This window comes from Myotis brandtii, unplaced genomic scaffold, assembly GCF_000412655.1.
Source record: "Myotis brandtii unplaced genomic scaffold, ASM41265v1 scaffold482, whole genome shotgun sequence".
NCBI classification, from domain to species: domain Eukaryota; kingdom Metazoa; phylum Chordata; class Mammalia; order Chiroptera; family Vespertilionidae; genus Myotis; species Myotis brandtii.
Window position 1 is genome coordinate 190698 of NW_005368420.1, and position 7200 is coordinate 197897.

The 7200-nt window shown below is 42.3% G+C and overlaps 1 protein-coding gene across 2 annotated transcripts in view; it reads right to left on the bottom strand.

Moving 5' to 3' along the window:
* The window catches only part of TRAFD1 (TRAF-type zinc finger domain containing 1), a 16517-nt gene extending 16343 nt beyond the window's left edge, over positions 1–174 (bottom strand). The window contains exon 1 of one of the 2 annotated variants that reach the window (XM_005876217.2): positions 81–174. The gene's annotated coding sequence lies outside the window, so the exon portion shown is untranslated. The remainder of the gene's footprint in view (positions 1–80) is intronic. The other variant, XM_005876216.2, reaches the window with a different exon arrangement.
* Positions 175–7200: the final 7026 nt, after the last annotated feature.

Genomic DNA, 7200 nt, shown 5'->3' on the forward strand with positions numbered 1-7200 from the left:
TCCCCGCCCTCGGGTACCGGCCTCCTCCCGAACTGGAAGCCGCGGGAAGCTCCCCAGGAGCGGGCCGCCGCCGCACTCACCTACGACCAGGAGGACGTCGGGCTGATTCGGCAGCTCCGGCCCCGGAGCCTCTTCAGTCAAACCCCGCACTGAACAACGGCCCCCAAAGCCGCCTCACCATTTCCGACCGTCGCGGAGGAGCGCGTCCATTGGCCAGAGGCGGCCCCGCCTGTGCACCCATTGGACAGCACCGCTGTCGCTCCCAGGGCCCCGCCTCCTGTGCGCCGATTGGCTCCTCGGAGCTCTACGGGGGCGGGCCCGTGGAAGTCCCAGCCCCTGCACATCTGGAATGAGAGACAGAGACCTAACCAGTTCTGGGCCTATCAACTGCCTGTGGCACAGGCTAATAATATTTGCATGAATAATACTGTACAAACATTACTAAGACGCCTAATATATTAAGGTAATTGTCTTTTGTCCTCTTGTCATGAGCCATTAATACTTATTAGTCACTCTTTTTGCTATTACAGTGCCCTCTGGCAAGCAATATATCTGCAAGGTTCTGCCCATATTTGAGCACTTCGCTTTTTGCGGTGGAAGAGTGAGCGGCTGAAGCAGAGGATTGAGTCCCAGTTTCACTCCTTGCTACCGTATGGATTGTCTGAACTCCTCTTCCCTCATGAATAAAAAATAAATACATAGCCCTAACCGGTTTGGCTCAATGGATAGAGCGTCGGCCTGCGGACTGAAGGGTCACGGGTTCGGTTCCGGTCAAGGGCATGTACCTTGGTTTCGGGCACATCCCCAGTGGGGAGTGTGCAGGAGGCAGCTGAATCGATGTTTCTCTCTCATCGATGTTTCTAGCTCTCTATCCCTCTCCCTTCCTCTCTGTGAAAAATCAATAAAATATATTTTAAAAATAAATAAATAAATAAATAAATAAATATTTAAATATAACCAAGAACGTGCTATATAAAATATAGCAATTTCAAATCATGATTTTATTGTAGGTACTTGCAAATATTATGAGATAGTGCTAAGAAGGAAAAGCAGGTTACAAATTATTTATTTGTAACAGGACAGAATATTTTTAAAATATATTTTGTCTATTTTATTTGTTTTATTTTTTAATATATTTTTTTATTTCAGAGAGGAAGGGAGAGAGAGAGAGAGAGAGATAAAAACATCAATGATGAGAGAGAATCATTGATCAACTGCCTCCTGCACAGCCCACATTGGGTATCACTGCCTCCTGCACATCCCCGCAACCAAGGCATGTGCCCTGACTGGCATCAAACTGTGACCTCCTGGCTCATAGGTAGGCACCACTGAGCCATGCCAACTGGGCTGGGACAGAATATTTAGTGTAAATAGGCAGTATAGTCTGTGTGATTCCAAGAGTTATAAAGTTAAAAAAAACAGGCAATATTAATTGAAGGTGAGAGAAGTCAGAATAATGGTTCCATTTGGAGGCTGTGGACTACAAGGGAATATGAGAAAGTTTCCAAGTCCTGAAAACATTCTATAGCTCAATCTACAGAGTGGTAAACACAGATGTACTAGTAAGTAGTCACTAAGCTATACACTTACCAGTACGATTTAAACACTTTATATTGTGTGCTTAAATGTTTTTTTTTCAAATTATTTTTATTTATTGATTTGAGAGAGAGAGAGAGAGAGAGAAAGAAAGGAAAAGAGAGAAACATCGACCTGCTGTGTCACTCATCCATGCACCCATTGGTTGACTCCGGTATGTGCCCTGACCAGGAATGAACCTGCAATCTTGGCGTATGGGGACAATGCTCTAACCAACTGAGCTACCCAGCCAGGGCATTACCTTGTATGTGAAAGAGAATGTACCATTCAATATTCTCTTTTTTAAAATATATTTTTATTAATTTCAGAGAAGAGAGAGAGAGAGAAAGAAACATCAATGATGAGAGAGAATCATTGATCAGCTGCCTCCTGCATGCCCCACATGGGAGATCAAGCCCCCAAGCCCTGCATATGCCCTAATCAGGAATCGAACTGGTGACCTCTTGGTTCCTGGGTCGACCCTCAACTGCTGAGCCACACCCAGCCAGGCTGTTCTATCTTTTTATAATACATAATCTCTTGGAGATCTATTCAATATTAGCATATCTATCTAGAGCAGCAGTTCTCAACCTGTGGGTTGTGACCCCTTTGGGGGTCGAACGACCCTTTCACAGGGATCACCTAAGACCATCGGAAAACACATATATAATTACATATTGTTTTTGTGATTAATCACTATGCTTTAATTATGTTCAATTTGTAACAATGAAATTGGGGGTCACCACAACATGAGGAACTGTATTAAAGGGTCGCGGCATTAGGAAGGTTGAGAACCACTGATCTAGAGTATATATTTTTCTATTTCTTTTTTTAAAATATATTTTTATTGATTTCAGAGAGGAAGAGGGAGGGAGAGATAGATAGAAACAGCAATGATGAAAGAGAATCATTGATTGGCTGCCTCCCACATGCCCCTGATGGGGTTTAAGCCCGAAATCTGGGTATGTGCCCTGACTGGGAATCGAACTGCGACCTCCTGGTTTATAGGTCAATGCTCAACCACTGAGCCACACTGGCCAGGCTATATTTTTCTATTTCAATAATATATCTATTGTCTGGATATAACTTATTCAACCAATTTGTTATTTTTAATAAAATATAAGTCCAGAACTTCAGCATCAGCCTCACTGATTTGCTCAGCAAATGTAGAGTGCTTCCTATGCGACAGGCCCCAGATAAGAAACTGGAGCTTCAGTGGCAAACAACAGGACAAGCTCCTGCCTTCCCAATAGTTTGCCAGGGAGACAGGCCCAATGGTAATGATAACAAGTGTGATACATGCTGTGATATAATAAAGAATATACAGGTTTACCCGCTACCGAAAGTAGAGTATTCCTGTGAAACCTTTCATAAGGTGAAATGGTGCAAATCAAAGAAGCTATTCCCTTAGGACACGTCTTGCTAACACATCTCAACTTAACAAAATAAGTTGAGCTAGAGCACAGATGCTCACAGACACCGTTCGAAGCTAGAGCAGCTTGATGCTGAGTGCAGCTCCTGGGGAAGGAGCTCGGTGAAGCCACTCTGGGGGCTCCAGGTGTGCACTGCCTCTACAGTCACTAGCCGTCCATTTTGTACAACCCCTGGGAGCACCCTTCTAGTTGCTAGATGGGATGCTGCCCAATCCATGAATCGCTTGATAGCGCCTATTAAAACTCCAAATTGGCCTTAACCGGTTTGGCTCAGTGGATAGAGTGTCAGCCTGCGGACTGAAAGGTCCCAGGTTCGATTCCAGTCAAGGGCATGTACCTTGGTTTCGAGCACAACCCCAGTGGGAGGTGTGCAGGAGGCAGCTGATCGATGTTTCTAACTCTCTATCCCTCTCCCTTCCTCTCTGTAAAAAATCAATAAAAAATATATTAAAACTCCAAATTAGCTCAGGTGGATTTTGTTTTTTAACAGTATGAATCTTTGGGTCACAATATTTAGGTGTAGTTTCTACCTGCAGTGAATTTAGATTACTTGTAAACAGGTTTCTGAACTTTGAAACAGATTTTCCCATAGAAGAAGTGTTATAGTGGTGATTCCAATCTCAAGCTGATCCACGTGTTATTCAATTTATAACAAAACCTTAGATCAATCTTGTGAACTAAATAGAATCCTTCAAACAAAATCTCCTTCCCCTACCCATATACCCTGCAACGCAAAGGGAATAATTTTTCCTCCCTTGAAAGTGCTATGCTTTTTGTGCTGGCCAGTGTGGCCCAGTTGGTTGAGCATAGTCCCATGCACCAAGAAGTTGCTGGTTAGATTCTCGGTCAGGACACATGCCTGGATTGTGGGCTTGATCCCCAGTAGGGGGCATGCAGGAGGGAGCCCATTGATGTTTCTCTCATCAATGTTTCTTTTTCTCCTTCTCCCTCACTCTCTCTCTACAATCAATAGAAAACATATTTTTTTTTTAAAAAAACCTGTTATGCCTTTTGGCTACGCAACTTGTCCACGAAACTTCTAGGAAGCCAAGTTATATCTGAAATACTAATGCTGTGTAATTACAAAGATGTCTATTACTGTTTTTCAGGGATGAAAAATAGCAACAAATAGTCCCTCAAAAGGAGACCACTTAAATAAATTATAAATTATACTTCAATAAAACTATACAAAAGGTAAAAAAGAAGTAAGTATGAAAAGAGATGCAAAATAAATTGTCTTATAAAAACGTTGAAAGACCAAACATATTCATAGGATTTAATAGGATTTTATGTTTGTAAACTTTGGTATTTAATAGGACAAATATAAAATCTCATTAATATGTTCAGTTTTATATTTGTAAATAATATTAAAAATAGTATTAATAATCATAAACTATTTATCTAATAATATATGTTAGAATCAGCTTAGAAATAGGCTGGAGGAAGAATCCATTCCCAGTGGTGGCCTCTGAAAGGTTGGGTTTACAAGGACATTCACTTCCTACATTGAATAATCTTCCAAGTAAGAAAGAAAAAAATAAAGAATCCATATTTCTCCCTGTACTCCTTACTGCACACAATGTGTTGATGAGAGAATTATGAACCAGATTTTTAGATTTGCTGACTGCTTTGCATGACTTCTTGTTTGAATAATCTAAGGCATAATGTATTTTTTCTTTTTTATCCTATTTTTTCAATTTTATTAAAGCATAATTTACAAACAATGAAACCCCAATTTCTTTTTTTAAAAAAAATATATATTTTATTGATTTTTTACAGAGAGGAAGGGAGAGGGACAGAGAGCCAGAAACATCGATGAGAGAGAAACATCAATCAGCCGCCTCCTGCACACCCCCCACCGGGGATGTGCTCGCAACCAAGGCACATGCCCCTGACCGGAACCGAACCCGGGACCCTTGAGTCCGCAGGCCGACACTCTATCCACTGAGCCAAACCGGTTAGGGCACGAAGCCCCAATTTCAAATGCACAGTACAATGTATTTGACATATGTAACTATGAGTATAATCAAGATATAGACTATTTTGATCTTTCATCTGTCAATCCCCACCCCTCACCCAGCCCTTGGCAGCCCCTGATATGCTATTACTGCAGAGTGGAGTTTCATGTAAGTGGAACCATAAAGTATGTCCACCTCTGTGTCAGGTTTCTTTCACTTGGCATGTGGTTGGGGTCCATCCCTGCTATTTATTGATCATATGACCATATCAATAATTCAGTCCCGCCCTAGCTGGTTTGGCTCAGTGGATAGATCGTTGGCCTGTGGACTGAAGGGTCCCGGGTTGAATTCAGGTCAAGGCCATAAGCCTGGGTTGTGGGCTCGATCCTCAGTAGGGGGCGTGCAGAAGGCACCCAATCAATGATTCTCTCTCATCATTGATGTTTCAGTCTCTCTCTCCCTCTCCCTTCCTCTCTGAAATCAATAAAAATATATTTTAAAAAAATTCAGTCCCTCTTACTGCATGGTATCTTTCCATTCTCTGGATGTACCACCATTTGCATTGATAGATGTGAGAGTTGATTCCAGTTTTGGGCTAATATGGATAAGGCTGCTATGAACATTCTGTACAAGTCTTTTGGGAGGACATATATTTTTATTTCTCTTGGATAAACACTGAGGAGTGGAACTGCTGAATCACATGATAATTTTACAAGAAGCTACCAAACTGTTTTCCAAAGTAACTGTACCATCTAACATTCCCACCAGCGGAGTAGGAGAGTCCCAGTTGTTCCGCTCACTCGCCAACTTGGTATAAATACATTTTGAATAAATAAACAGAAGAATAGTGACCTTGTCTCCCGGGAACAACTCACTTTCTTCCCTTGCATGGCTGACTCAGAAGCTCTGAATGCAGAGTTTACAGTGGGAGACAGCGTCAGCCAGGGGAGCAAGGAATAAAGGAGAAATAATGACCAGCTCAGACTTCACTTACCTCCTTGAGTGCCTTATTTGTCCTGGCCTATATCCAGCAGCAGCAATTTTACAAGTTTACCAACATATTATTTCTGACCAAACAGGCCAGGAGGGCCTGCTGATTATTGTAACAGCAGAAAGGGTTTAGGCTGGACTTGAGAAGGTTACTAGGAGACCACCTGTAAAAGATTAGCTGCAGTTCCCCTTAGGCCAGCGGTTCTCAACCTGTGGGTTGCGACCCCTTTGGCGGTCGAACGACCCTTTCACAGGGGTCGCCTAAGACCATCCTGCATATCAGATATTTACCTTACGATTCATAACAGTAGCAACATTACAGTTATGAAGTAGCAACGAAAATAATTTTATGGTTGGGTCACAACATGAGGAACTGTATTTAAAGGGCCAGAAGGTTGAGAACCACTGCGCTTAGGCGGTGTCTCTCCAACTAAGTTTAAGAAACAGCCCACCCTCGCCCCCTGGCACAGAATCATTTGGGAGCTTGTTAAACATTTAAATTTCTGCAAGGATGTAATGAAGTACAGCATAGGAAACACAAGTCAATAATATTGTAATAACTATGGTGCTGGGTGTATACGGGAAATAGGTGGGGGATCACTTTGTAAGTAATATAAAGTTTAACCACTGTGCTGTACACCTAACACTGATATAATATTGAATGTCAATTGTAATTGAAAAATTAAACATAATACAAAAATACAACTAAAAAAAATTAATTTTGGGTCTTGGACACCTTCCATTCATCATACCTGCAAACACAGCCCAGATTTCCTGAATCTAATTTGGGGGAGCATGGCCAGAACTTCCCTTCTTTTTAAAAAAAAATATTTTATTGATTTTTTACAGAGAGGAAGGGAGAGGGATAGAGAGTTAGAAACATCAATGAGAGAGAAATATCGATCAGCTGCTTCCTGCACACCTGCTACTGGGGATGTGCCCGCAACCAAGGTACATGCCCTTCACCTGAATCGAACCCGGGACCCTTCAGTCTGCAGGCCGATGCTCTATCCATTGAGCCAAACCGGTTAGAGCAGAACTTCCCTTCTTGGTTCAGGCAAATTCAGCATTGACTGCCTTGGAATGTTGATAAAAGCCGTGGGATAGGTTTGCCTTGCCCTTCCCTGTTCTGCCAAATTCAGGTCCTATCCAGGATGGGGGAAGGGAATTATTCTCCTCTAGCCAAAGCTGTCATTACCAAGCCTGAAAAGCCACCATGGACTTCCCCCTTCCCAACACTTCCT